The sequence below is a fragment of the Macaca fascicularis genome, chromosome 3, assembly GCF_037993035.2.
Source record: "Macaca fascicularis isolate 582-1 chromosome 3, T2T-MFA8v1.1".
Lineage (NCBI taxonomy): Eukaryota > Metazoa > Chordata > Mammalia > Primates > Cercopithecidae > Macaca > Macaca fascicularis.
Window position 1 is genome coordinate 15591821 of NC_088377.1, and position 15002 is coordinate 15606822.

The following is a 15002-nucleotide window of genomic DNA, read 5'->3' on the forward strand; positions in this document are numbered from 1 at the left end:
TGTCTCCATTCCAATATCCTTCTTGGTCTAAGTTTTTTGGGAGGTGCTATGCTCTGAATGTTGGTGTAAATTCATATGTTGGAACCTAATACCTGGATGTGATAGTATCATGTGGTGGGGTCTTTAGGACATGATTAGGTCTTCAGAGCTCAGCCCTCGTAAATGGGATTCGTGCCCTTATGAAAGAGACTTGAGGGAGCCTGTTTGCCCCTTTCACCAGGAGAGGATGTAGCAGGAAGGTGCCGTCTGTGAGGAACAGGCCCTCATCAGATGCTGAATCTGCTGGCAACCTGAACTTGGACTTCCCAGCCCCTAGAACTGTGAGCAGGAAATTTCTGTTGTTTATAAATTACTCAGTCTAAGTTATTTTGTTATAGCAGCCCAAACACACTAAGTCAGGAGGGTTTTTTTTTCTAACTGTATTGCTGTTCTAATGGGTTCCAGTCCTTTGTTTTTGAGGTCCTTTGTGGAATGGACACCAAATTTCCAGTCAGATCACTGTAAGTGAATTGTGGCCTGTCAGGGATAACATTTTAATCTGGTGCTTGATTATACCTCAAAGTGGAAGGTGTTATTGTCGCCTTCCATTTCAGTTACCAAACCAGGAACTTGAGAGAAGTCTGTGCCTCCTCGTTCTTCCTCCTTCTTTCCTCAAAGCGTGTATGTGACCACTGAGTCCTGGTGATCCTACCTGTCATTCTCACTACTCCAAGGCACTCACTGTCCCTGTTGGGCCATCCCATGTGATTAGTTGCTTGCAATAAGTCTTACCCTTCTCTTCCGAGCTACCCAGGTGGGGAAACTATGTTTAATCATGTAACTACCATAATAAAATATCATCACGTAATCCTATAAAATATAATCATGTTCAGTTCCTTTGTGTAGCATCTGTAGCCCCAGCCCATCTTTTTAGCTTCATCATCTCCAGCTTTTTCCCATGCACTCGCCTCCCTACAACTTTGGGCTAATGATACTTCGATTCCTCAGAGTCTTTGCTTATACCCTTCTCTTTTACTGGAAATTTCTGTTCTTCTCTTTGTGTAAACTCTCTCCTATCCCTGTTCATTTCCTCCCATCCTCCTAAGCTAAGCCAAATCCTATTAACCTGTCAGGACGAGGTTCAACTGAGAGCCTCTCCTAGCAGAATTAGTCTATTTCTCCACATCCTTCACTATTATTAATGCCAGACCAGCTGTTAACAGCCCTGTCTGACTGGGTGAATGCCCACTGTCTTCCCAGATGATAGGCATCATAAAGAAAGGGTCTATTTCCTCATTTCAAACATATAACAGGTGCCCAGTAAAATGTTGGCTGAGTTGAACTGAATGTGTGATCATCAGTAAAATTCTACATAGATACTCTGCCTTACCCAAACAATTCGTAAGCAGTTTTTAGATAGTCCTAAGTGTAGCTATTTAGAAGCCTATTTTTATATACTCTATTTCATAAGATGCTGTCATTTGTAAAATGCACCACTGTTTTGCATACCACTAAGAAGCAAAGAAAATGGCACCAACTAAATCCCAATACACCATTGTGATTGTAAGATATATTCAATTTCAGAGATGTTAAGAGTGAAAAATGATGTTTCTTAAAATCAATGAAATAAATAATTATGTTTTTACATGTTAGAGCTTGTAGTCTTAATTGTATAACTGTGACACAACTTGAAATGATTTGCAAATAAAAACTTAAGGACTTTTTTTTTTTTTCTATTTTAAAATGAGTGACTAAAGGAGAATTTGGGACCAAGTGCCCAGGGAGTGACTTGGGACTTAAGGCCTTTTGACCATGGTTACGTCACTCTATCTTGTGGTACCTCTGACAAAGTCCTCAAGTTTCAACCTCAGTTCTTCTCTTTCAAAAGATGAGTATTTTTGGGTGAAGAATCACATGTATTTTGAAAATCTGTGGGAAGAATTTCTTTAAATAAATAAATGCGCACGCACACACATTTGTTGAGACAGAATCTCTCTCTGTTGCCTAGGGTGGAGTACCATGGCACAGCCACAGCTCATTGCAGGCTTGATCTCCTGGGCTTCAGTGATCCTCCCGGACCGGCCACCCCAGCAGCTGGGACTACCAGTGCATGCCACCACACCTGGCTAATTTTTTTTTTTTTTAATTTCTTGTAGAGATGATGTCCTATTGTGTTACCCAGGTTGGTCTTGAACTTCTGAGCTCAAGTGATCTTCCTATTTTGGCCTCCCAAAATGCTCAGATCACAGGCATGAGCCCAGTCCTGTAAATGTTATTATTTTAAAGAAATAGAGATGAGGTCTACCACGTTGCCCGTACTGGTCTCGAACTCCTGGGCCCAAGTTGTCCTCCTGCCTCAGCCTCCCAACATGCTAGGATTACAGGCATGAGCCACTCACTGTGCCTGGACCCTTTAAATGTATTTTTAAAATCATTAACTTTAAAGTGCAATATTCTTTGCTGCACTGTGATGTTTCTTTAGTCTTTGATTAAAATCCTTCTGTTAGGTTATGCCACCTAAACACATATCAAGTTGATGTTCGTAATATCCCTCTAGCAATGGTGCAACACAGGATCCTATCACAATTTCACTTTTTACATATGGCAGCTCTTATTTCCCAACTATCGTGCTTGCCCAATGCCTTTTAGTTATTAAATTAAGTTGCCAATCAATTATATACACACACTTACATACTTAATATTTCTAGATTCTCTTGCTTCCTCTCCACTTACAGTGTCATAGCCTTAAAAGCTTTCTCATTGTCTGGAGGATTGAAATCTCTCTTTTATTTTAATTAATTAATTAATTCATTAATTAATTAATTTATTTATTGAGCTGGAGTCTCACTCTGTGCCCGGGCTGGAGTGCAGTGGCATGATCTTGGCTCACTGCAGCCTCCACCTCCGGGGTTCAAGCGATTCTCCTGCCTCAGCCTCCCAAGTAGCTGAGATTACAGGTGTGTGCCACTGCACTCAGCTAATTTTTGTATTTTTAGTAGATACAGGGTTTCACCATGTTGGACAGGCTGGACTCTTTAACTCCTGACCTCAAGTTTTCCACCCACCCTGGCCTCCCAAAGTGCTGGGATTATAGGTGTGAGCCACCGCGCCTGGCCGGAAATCTCTCTTTAACCATGTTCTGTTAAAAGAATTTCATGCCGTCAACACAAGCGCAACAGCAGCAGAGACAGCCCCAAGGTGGAAGCAGCAAGTCCGTGGGGGGAGTGATTCTTTTTGGATGGGCCCTTTAGACTCAAAGCATCCAGGGACAACCAGGCAGATTTTCACACCCCATCCCTGTGACCTTTCCAGCGGGGCTTGGGGTTATCTTCTCTGTTGTCTGGGTGCAGGCAGTTCCAGCCCTTGTTGCCAACAGGCTTAGTTGCCACACTGGCCTCTCGAGTGCATGGCCTCACCACCCCGCCACAAGCTCTTCCCTGATTCCAGAGTGGCTGCACCCCTCTGTGTGCGAAGGCAGCTCTGGGTCGGGATTTGGCTTGGGGGGTGGCTTGGGGAATGAAATGTTTGATGACCACATCCTGTTCTGCTTCCTAATGAAGGAAGGGGACCCCTTGATATCCTGACTGTATTTTTGGCTGAAAGACTTTCCTCTTGGCTGCGCGGGAAGGGAACAGGTGGGGGAAGCCAGGCTGCAGGGGTCAGAGGCTATCAGGGAAGTTGCAGGTTGCACTTTCATGCTTTTGGGTCACTGGGGCTGGCCTGGAGAATGTCTTGGAGGTAGACAGAAGCTGCTGAGTCTGAGAGTTCCTTGCGGTGCCTTTTTCCCTGACTTCCCATGTTGGGCCATGTCTCTTAGAATGGAGATTCCCTTGTCTCCAGGCAGGCTCAAGGCTGAACCTCAGACTTGGAAAACAGAGAATTAGAACCAAATTTCTCACTTTGGGAGGCCAAGGTGGGCAGATCACTTGAGGTCAGGAGTTCAAGACTAGCCTGGCTAACTTGGTGAAACCCCATCTCTACTAAAAAAATAAAATAAAATAAATATTAGCTGGGTATGGTGGCACATGCCTGTAGTCCCAGCTACTCGGGAGGTTGAGGCAAGAGAATCGCTTGAACTTGAGAGGTGGAGGTTGTAGTGAGCCAAGATAGCACCACTGCACTCCAGCCTGGGGACAGAGTAAGACTCCATCTAAGAAAAATAAAAAATAAATTGCTTTCCTGGAACTTCAGTCTTTGACAGTGAAAGAGGAGCTCTCTTTACCCTCCATCCACCCTGCTGTGTGTCCCAGGAAGCGTGACTTCCTCCTGCGTCTGGTGCAGCTTCTACAACTTACATGGGAGTGGGAGGCAGCTCTGTCCAAGGGAAGACACCTAAGGGTGGCTCAATTTTGGAAAATGAATTGTTGAGTAAAGTGATTTGATTTTGACATCTCTTCTAAACCAAGGTGTTGATACGTTCTTGAGGCGATTATTTTGGTGTGCGGTTGAAGGATTATTACTCTCCTGTGTTTCACAGGAGGTATGAAAACACTGAGAATGAATACCGTCCTCTCCCACAGTCTTCTTGCACGATTAGCTAGTTCTCTCACTGGGAACACCCTGTACGTTAAGCCACAGTGTGGTGAAATAGCAAAGGATGGATCTCAGCGTTAGAAGTTAATGACGTTCAGTTCCGTTTCTGTTTTCTTTGGGGATCAAATGTTCTACCCTGCCTTACGATGTAAGCGTGCTTTTTTGATGTGACTGCAACTTGGAATTTAGGAGCCAGGAGGAAGCCCAAAGCTGTGTTCTAGCATTCCATGGTCACTACTCTTGGAGTGCGGGATGGAATTCCCAAGAGTTCAGTAGCTTTGCGGCTTTAAGAAATGGGAAAAGGGGGATGGGCGCGGTGGCTCATGCCTGTAATCCCAGCCCTTTGGGAAGCCGAGGCAGGTGGATCACCTGAACTTGGGAGTTTGAGACCAGCCTGACCAATATGGTGAAACTCCGTTTCTACTAAAAATTCAAAAATTAACTGGGCGTGGTGATGTGCGCTTGTAATCCCAGCTACTTAGGAGGCTGGGGCAGGAGAATTGCTTGAATCCTGGAGGCGGAGGTTGCAGTGAGCAGAGATCATGCCAGTGCACTCCTGCCTGGGCGACAGAGCAACACCATCTTAAAAGAAAGAAAGAAAGAAATGGGAAAAGAGATGCTGCTTGGATTTTGGAGAAGGCACATGATTCTCATGGTGTGTCCTGAAAAAGTTATTACATCCATTTCAGCAAGCTGGGGCCTCATCTGAACCATTCCTAGAGTCAGGCTGTATGAGTATTTGGGAGATTTGGACACTGGCTGTGTGACACAGCCCTTGGGGGTTGAGTGGCTTCCAAACCCTGTTGGGAGCAAGCTTTGCAGGAAGTGACGTGCTGTCAGTGTTGCAGTACGTTGGCAGCTGTCAGTCAGAGGTGTAGTTCCAAGGTGATAAACACCAAGAACTTAGGAGAAGTCTAAAGAGTATTTTGGCCTGATGCCATGAACACAGTGCCAGCCAGATAGTAAGCTTTCCATAAATGGTAGCTCGCCCTAAGTTGAGGTACATATTAACTTCACTTTGAAATGTACCGACTTTACTCCTAAGAAATATGGTGATGTCTATCCTGGCTGAACCTGTTGGTTAAGTATTGCCAAAGATTTACTGCTCTAAAATTAAAGTTATGATTTTAGATAGTTCCCGACTTGTGATTGATTTAAACATATTGATTGTGTGAATATGTTTTCTTGCGTAGTTTATTTAGGATATATTTGGATACATTAGGAAGTCACATTGCCCAAAACTAGGGCAGTCTATGGATATGGAAACTTCTGGGGTCTTTTTAATGATTTTCTGATTTCGATGTCTTTTTATACCTGCCTTAAAACAATGGTAGAGCTAAAACTATTTCATCATGCTTTATGGAGTAGGAACCTGGGGCCCTTATCATGGCTCATTCATCTGTTTAGAGGGATTGGTCTTTCACTGGGAGTCCTGGCCCTGCCCCAGGGCCATCAGTGGGAAGGTGGAGCAGCTCTGCTTTGTGCATGAATCCTTATTGCCATCTCAGCTTTCACAGAAGCCAGACAAGCACACCCTTGGTGAAACAGTGGCTTTACACCAGATGGGGTGTGGTCATCTGTCAGCATGTCCTAGCTACAATCAGCTGTGAGCCAGAGAGTCCATCTCAAGGTCACCCCCCTCAGTCATGCTTCTGCACTCCGTGGAGGGCAGACAGTGCTCAAGAAGAATTTCCTGGAAGGAACACCGTCTGTCTCTTCTGCAGCAGTATCCTGTGTCTTCAAGACGGCTGTTTGCTGCTGAATTGTGATTTTTAAAAAAATAATTGTCAAGACAAGAAACATTTCTATGAAATTTGTCACTGAGCCTTCGTGGAAGGATGAGGTCTAGAGCATTGCTCATCACATCACAGTGGCCTCAGAGGACCACCAGTGGAGACTCCTGCCTGATCCAAGTACCAAGAACCAAGAACTTTTGTGCTTCCTTTGAGCCATCCATTTGGACATTGTGAATTTTACAACTGCCATGTTTTTCCTATTTGACTTGGCTGTTATAAAGCTTACTGTTAAATGGAGCTAGGTATGCAGCTCAATAGGATATGCATGGTTACCCTCTTTCCTCCTATTACTTTTTAAATTCTGTATCCTTGGAAGTCATTCCCAAGTTTTTTCTTAAGTAACAGTTTAAAAAGTGATGAGACTTCTTTAACTTTAATTTAATTTCTGAGCCATTTAAAATTTTCTAATGCGCTAGCTCCATCCATCTACATCTATCTATCTACCATCCATCAATGATCCATTCACCATCCACTATCCCTCTATCCATCCATCCACCCATCTACCATTCATCCGTGTCTCTGTCTCCATCCACCACCCATCCATCCATCTACCATTCATCCATATATCTATTATCCATCACCATCTGTCCATCCATCCATCCATCCACCATCCACCATCCATCTATCCATCCATCCATCCATCCATCCATCCATCCATCCATGCATCCATCCCTCCCTCCATCCATCCCTCCATCCATCTACTTATCCGTCCATCCATCTACCCATCTACCATCCACCTATTTATCTGTCAGTACTGATTTGGGGTCTAAGTATGACTGTTAAAAACTAAGGTTGTTGGTGCTTATTGTATATGAAATAAATGTTTAGGAATTTGATCCAAGACCTCTGCCTGCACTGTTTAAGCTCCGTATAAAGGAAAACTTCCTGATTGTCATTAACCTACTGGTTATGGAAAATTTGGGGACACTAAATCATAGTAAACACAGTAAGAATTTACATACTTATATAAATTTTACGGTTTATAGTGTTATAAACTTATAGGAATCATAGGAATCTTACAGTTATATAGCTATACAGCTGTATACAGCTGTTAGCTGTACAGTTATACAGCTTATAGGAATCTTACAGTTTCCTATAAGAAAAGATATTAGAGTTAAGTATTGGTAAGGCAAACATATTACGTCCTCATTTTTTCTAATGGTTTTCAGAATGGGTATTTACTGTCCAAAAGTCACATAATTTATGAAGTAATAGCACCTGGTAACTGAACTTGGGTATCTCCAGGGCAAATACAATACAGTGTCTTTTTCTCTATACACTGATCCCTGGAACTTGCAAGGACTTAAAAATGACAGAATGCCCCTTATGAGTGTGTTTTTGTTGTTGTTTGTTGTTTGTTTTTTGAGTTAGGGTCTCACTCTGTTGCCCAGGCTATAACCTCAAACTCCTGGGCTCAAGGGTTCCTCTGACCTCAGCCTCCCAAGTAGCCGGGAATACACATACGCCACCATGCCCAGCTAATTTTGTAAATTTTTTTGTAGAGGTGGGTGTCTCACGGTTTTGCTCAGGCTAGTCTTGAACTCCTGTCCTCAAGCCATCCTCCCACCTCAACCTCCCAAAGCCCTGTGATTACAGGCACAAGCCACTGTGTCTGTCCCCTGCCCCCCATCCCCCACCCCCAAGTGTCTTTGACACTTTGAAGGTGAAAAAGAAAGTTCTGGTTTGGCAGACATTTTTGGAAAAGCCAAGGATTAAATGCTGTGGACACACTATTTCTGACACTTACCGTATTTTCATCTTAAATAATATTACAGGAGTGGAGCAGTAGGACTTCTCAGCCCTATCAATTTTTGCAGGTATTTGAAGCCTGAGATTAGTTTTGGTAATACCTTCCTCACTTCCAGTACACGCATATTCCTGTGAAAACTGGTCATTTGACATATGACACAGAAATTGGCCATATGAATTGAGGATTGTATTAGTCCATTTTCAAGCTGCTGATGAACACATACCCCAAGCTGGGCAATTTACAAAAGAAAGAGGTTTAGCTGGACTCACAGTTCCACGTGGCTGGGGATACCTCACAATCAAGGCGGAAGGCAAGGAGGAGAAAGTCCCATCTTATTTGGCTGCAGGCAAAGAGAGAGCTTGTGCAGGGGAACTCCTCTTTGTAAAACCATCAGATCTCTCGAGACCCACTCACCAACTGCGAGAACAGCACAGGAAAGACCTGCCGCGATGATTCAACTACCTTTCATTGGGTCCCTCCCATGACATATGGGAATTGTGGGAGTTAGAATTCAAGATGAGATTTGGGTGGGGACACTCCCAAACCATATCAAGGATGTCTCGGAGTGAGACTGAAAAACTTGGTAATCTCAGCATTTGGTTCCCTAAGAGTCATCTTAATGTAATGTAAGCAGGCCTACTGGTACTGCTGGATTTCATCAGTATGGCTGTGTGTGTGTGTGTGTGTGTGTGTGTGTGTGTGGTAGCCAATTGAGTAGACCGCATGCATCTGATAGCTGGATTAGTTAATTCTCCAATTTGTTCCACAGCAAATTTAAGGTGACTGATGTCATTCCATTTATAACATATGATTCAGTTTCAGTGAAGTGGGTATCATTTTGCTAAGGAGGCCTGCATAATACTGGCCCATTCTGTAGCACATTCCTTACGGTTTCAACATTTTAAATAGTAGTGGAAGTAATAGCTAATGTTTATCGAGAACCGATCATGGGATATGGTTATTGAGAACTGATAATGGGATAATTCTGTAACATAGATTATCTCATTTAAAGCTCATGACAGCCCAATGATTTAGGAATCTTATCGTCCTCACTTGTTAGAGGGATAGGACATTTAGAGTTTGCCCCAGGTCACGCTGAAAGTAAAGATTTGACCTGCAAAGCCAAGATATGACCGGATGCGTGCAGCCCGACTCCCAGCTTGGACTGCCAACACTGAGCTTGGTGCGTAGCTGTCTCCCAGTGAAACTGAGTTCTTTGCAGCTCTTGGAGAAAACCCAGAGTACTAACAGTTCCCAAATTGCCGTGGTGGCATCCATTCACAAGGCCATGAAGCAATTAACTTGCTGTAAGGGAAATGGATACGTACTTGTTGGCACGTTTTGACCTTAGCATATCTGCTGATTGTGGAGCTCTTCATTAGGCCGCGTCGTGGATCAGTTCCACAAGCAGGGTCATAGGCAAATTCTTTTCCCCACCAAAATCAGAAAGAAGTTATACCAAATCAACTCTGTTTTGCTCTTGTGTTTTTCAAATAATGCCCTTTCTCCCTGTATTATTTATTTATTTATTTATTTATTTATTTATTTATTTATTTGCTCAGGGACTAGAAGAATATAGAGAAAAAAATGTACTCTATCTGAATACGTAATGTTTTTTAAAGTATAGAAAATGCATTATCAGCCTCCGTTGTGCAGGTGGAAGGACAGCCGCCTGCCGGCCTCCTTTGCCAGCAAGAATCCAGCCTTGCAAATTATTGGCAGCTGGCACTGTAATGAGTCCATTTCAGCATAAATGGGCTATTGCTTATTAATTTCTGCCAGTTCCTAAGCAATTCAGGAACTGCTTTGGAAATGTGGAAATTTGCAGAGAGCATTTTAAGGAGGATGCCCAGGGAAAGGGAGTGAACCGGGTAGCAATGGGGGCATTGTGGAAAGGGAACGTATTGTGGGGTAATAATGGGGTGTTGCTGAGAACTTGTGCTCCTTTCCCTGCAAGCATGAGTCACTAACTTCATGGTTAAATAGCATATTTTCCAAGATAAGGAAGAACTGTATTTGCTTACTGTTCCATTCTGGATAGACATATATATTTATTTACTTACTTCCTGTATGTGGCTCCTTTCCACAAAACAGGCAGTTTTCTTCATGTTCCTGCTCAAAGTATTTGCCATCTCAGGTTCCCACCTGCTGCAACGACCAGCAGTGGGCAGCCCCAGGGAAATGTCTGGGAAGAAAGTACCAAAATGAAGCCACCCAAAGAGGCCCTTCAGGCCTTTGTTTTGCTTGCCTTAGTATTTGTCATTTCACCTCTACCAGCAGGCTTTAAAAAGATGAAGGAAATAAAACAACCCCATTAACCCATGTGTTCCTGGAGCCCTTGCCTTGTTCATTGATTTGCCATGTCAAATTACAGTTTGGATCTTTTACCTAAATTCTTTCCCATGCGTATTCTTCATGTGTTTTCTCTGAATTTGATGTTTGCCTTCGCAAGAAAACGTGTATACAGTGGAAAGTTCTATGTAATGGATTTGGGCTTCTGTTTTAATCTTTTTCCACATTTTCTTCAATATCTGTTATAAATACAGCACTACTCTGAGAATAACTGAGGGTTGCTGGTTTCCTTTCATTTCTGTTTCTTGAGACTCTGAAGATTGAGTGGGACATGGGAACCATTCCGTAATAACCTGTTTCTGTTCTCCAACACCTTAATATAAACAGATAGATTAAAATAATAAGATTACTTAGTCTGTAGGGCTATGGATTACCCTGAATGTGAATAGGCTGGTATTTATTTATTTATTTCTCTATTTATCTGATTTAAGCCTGTCATTTTATGCCTGTATCCAAATGTTACATCATTTGATTTGGGATGTCATAATGTTATACGAAAGCGGTCCCGACCCAGACCCACCCCAAGAGAGCATTCTTGGATCTCGCGCAAGAAAGAATTCAGGGAGAGTTTATAAAGTCAAAGCAAGTTTATTAAGAAAGTGAAGGAATAAAAGAATGGCTACTCCATAGACAGAGCAGCCCCAAGGGTTGCTGGTTGCCCATTTTTATAGTTATTTCTTGATTATATGCTAAACGGAGTGGATTATTCATGCCTCCCAGGCTGGAGTGCAAAGGTGTGATCTTGGCTCACTGCAACCTCCACCTCCCAGGTTCCAGCGATTCTCCCACCATAGCCTCCTGAGTATCTGGGATTACAGGCACCCACCATCATGCCCAGCTAATTTTTGTATTTTAGTAAAGATGGAGTTTCACCATATTGGCCAGGCTGGTCTTGAACTCCTGACCTCAGGTGATCCGCCTGCCTCGGCCTTCCAATGTGCTGGGATTACAGGCATGACTCACCGCGCCCAGCCCATGCCTCCCCTTTCTAGACCATATAAGGTAATTTCCTGACATTGCTGTGGCATTGTAAACTATCATGGCGCTGGTGGGAGTGTAGCAGTGAGGATGACCAGAGGTCAGTCTCGTCACCATCTTGGTTTTGGTGGGGTTTAGCAGACTTCTTTACTGCAGTCTGTTTTATCAGGAAGTTCTTTGTGACCTGTATCTTGTGCTGACCTCCTGCCTCATCCCGTGACTTAGAATGCCTTAACTGCCTGGGAACCCAGACCAGTAGGTTTCAGCCTCATTTTACCCAGCTCCTATTTAAGATGGAGTTGCTGTGGTTCAAATGCCTCTGACAGTATTTCACAAAAAGTTGATGTCATAGAATTGATGAAATGGGTTTGACAGAAAATGCCCATTTCCTTCCTTCTGCCTCATCATTTCCTTTCTGTTTTTCTGTCTCCTCTGACCCGCTCCTCTCCAGGTTTTTGGCGCATTCTCACAGACTTAGATGAAACTGTGATGGCCACCCCAGGGCGCAGGTGCTGACATCGTCCCCAGCCCAGTGGCTGTTCATCCAGACATCATTTCCAACCTCAATATCTAAATGCCACAGTGCTCTTGGAGCAAGTTGGGCTGGGGACCACGGTTGCCTTTTAAGGTAGGTTTGCATATGTATATTTGAGCCTATTATGTTTGTATGAATTAATGGAAATGCTTCAAAGGTGCTGGGACAGATGCATTTTACTATCATTGTTGTGTGTAGCTCGTGGGAAAAAGAATTTGGAATCACTTCCTTGAATTAGGGTTACACCTATCTGACAATTCAAAAGCATTAGCATTAAAACAAAACAGAGAAAACAAAGTAGGTGCCTATGAAATCCTTTTCTCCCCTGTGAATTGCCCTCAGGATCTCGTACATTTATCCCTGGGCTTCACTATCTTTATATCGGATTATGTTTGAAAAAGGCAAACCCGAGCTTCAAAATCTGACTTGAAAACAATGATATGTTTTGTTTCTGCTTTGGATAATCTTTAAAAAGTAAAAATAAACACCGTCAAAATAATAATCTTTTCGAAATCGAAGATCATCTTATATTTGTTGCAAAACTTTCCTGCTTAGTCTCTGGTGTTCAGGGTATTTGTGTGTGACTTGGCAAAACTCTTTTCATGGGTTGTAACGATTTAGCGAAAACTTTCAGAACTTTGTCTCAGTTTAATCTTAGCTCTCTCCCTCACCCCCACCCCCCAACACCGTCTTCAAGCTCAGCCTCCAGTAGGGAAAAAACAGGCTTGAAACCAAGACCTCCCACTAGAATCTAATTTTAAATTTGCAATCTGTTGTCTTGTGATTTCGCTTCAAATTTAACTTAGAAATAAATACATTTCATCCTTTCTCCTGCAGTTTTGGAGGCCTGTTTTCAAGTCATAGAAGGGTAATGATTACGTTTATTTTAATAAGTTTCTAAATACCTCAGGGGAGTGAGATTTTATATTATTAATCATTATAACTTACATCATTAAATGCCTTCTGGTCAGATTTCACAACGTCCTTCCCAACAACAGAGAAACCTTGCCTTCACAGTTAACTGTTGACTTGAATATGATATAAATTGGATTATCATGGGCCCACCAGTGAGATCTAAGGTTTTATGTATTTGCAGTACCCTTGTAATAAGGCAGTGTCGGTGTTGAACATTCCCACTCAGACGAGCTAGACTAAAACTTCTGTATATTTAGTTTACAATCACAAGTAAGATATGGTTTCTGCCATTGAGATTTTTCTAATAAAATGAGAAGAGGGTAGTTAAAAACAAGACAGATGTGCCAGTGTACAAATAACCCTGCCAGAGATACAATGAGAGGAGGTCAGTGTGCCATTGAAACATGGTGAAAAAGTGGAGTAAGTCCAAGCTAGGTAGTATTTTCTTCATCGTAGGTAATTTTCCCAGGCCATCTGTTTTAGAGTTTGGGTTTGATGCCGTTTTGTTGTAGCTGTCAGCATAGTGCCCACATCCTCACTCTCTTCAACTGTAAAAAAAAATTCAGTGACTTAAAAACCTGTTGGCATGTTCTATTTATTTTACTTCCCTTAAAATGAATTACATATTTAGTATAAAAACATTAGAAAATACCAAAAAAAGGTATAATTGTGAAAATTGCCCTACAAGCAATCCATCTGGAATAATTGCTTTTTAAAATTCTTATACAGATTTATCATGTATATAGGCGTGTGAAATATTTACATATTAATATTCTTTTTTTTTTTTTTCCTTCTGAGACAGCGTTTTGCTGTCACCTAGGCTAGAGTGCAGTGGTGTAATCTTGGCTCACTACAACCTCCGCCTCCCAGGTTCAAGCGATTCTTGTGCCTCAGCCTCCAGAGTAGCTGGGATTACAGACATCCCCCCCACCACGCCCAGCTAATTTTTGTAGTTTTAGTAGAGATGAGGTTTCACCATGTTGGCCAGACTAGTCTCAAACTCCTGACCTCAAGTGATCCACCTGCCTCAGCCTCCCGAAGTGCTGGGATTACAGGTGTGAGCCACTGTGCCCGGCCACATCTTAATACTCTTGGAGAGAATTTTTAACTCTCTCAAAGTCCGTATCTTGAATGTGCATCTCACATCTAAGATTTTAATTCTGGAGGATGAGAAGAATTTGCACTAGAGATGTTTGATCCCAGTGGTGGAATCACCTTTTGGATTATTTACTCCCACACAGGAAAAGCCCTGGCCAGCTGACCCACAGGGCTAGGCATTGTTCATGTGGAACTTTCCTGTTCTTCCGCTAGAGGGTGGGGCATCCTACTGTCTGCCAGGAGCACCACTGGAACCTCTGGGATAATTGAGGGCATTAGACATCCTAAACCATAAAAATATTATTACAACCTCCTTAGTCCTCAAGGTGATGAAGTTGTTTCCAGATTCCCTTGTGTCTTTTTCTTTCCTTCCCTGTTTTCCCTCTCAACAATCTGTGGTTGTGGAAGTGTTTTTCTATGTTCTTTATACCCAGGACTTTGACCACAGGGTGGCTTTCTATTCACTGGAATATTTCCTTACGCAGTACAGGTGGTTTAAAAATGCAAGGTACGTGCTGTATCTTGGGTCATATAGGGTTGACCTTTCTTTTTTATGTGTGTTCTATTTGTTTACTCATGTATTTTTTTTTTTTTTTTTTTTTGAGAAGGAGTCTCGCTCTGTTTCCCAGGCTGGAGTGCAGTGGCAAAATCTTGTCTCACTGCAGCCTCTGCCTTCTGGGTTCAAGTGATTCTCCTGCCTCAGCCTCCCAAGTAGGGTCGGGATTACAGGCGTGTATCATGCCTGGCTAATTTTTGTATTTTTGTAGAGATGGGGTTTTGCCATGTTGGCCAGCTGGTCTCCAACTCCTGACCTCAGGTGATCCACCCTCCTTGGCCTCCCAAAGTGCAGGCATGAGCCACCGTGCCCAGCCTTTACTCATGTATTAATATCATCGTTGATGTTCATAATGATCTTACACAGGCATTGCAAGCAGTTAAGTTTCTCATTAATTTCAAGGGTGTTTACTTTTACTCAGGAAGCACACTTGTAATAGTTGCTTTAAAAGTCTGATAATTCCAACATCTGGGCCATCTTGGGATTGGCATCTATTGATTGTCCTTACCC

General features: G+C 42.7%; 1 protein-coding gene across 25 annotated transcripts in view; it reads left to right on the forward strand.

Moving 5' to 3' along the window:
- Positions 1-15002, forward strand: part of TIAM1 (TIAM Rac1 associated GEF 1) — a 441123-nt gene that overhangs the window by 269157 nt on the left and 156964 nt on the right. For all 25 annotated transcript variants that reach the window (XM_045389226.2, XM_074034149.1, XM_065541421.1 and 22 more), the window contains one exon: positions 11840-12016. The gene's annotated coding sequence lies outside the window, so the exon portion shown is untranslated. The remainder of the gene's footprint in view (positions 1-11839; positions 12017-15002) is intronic.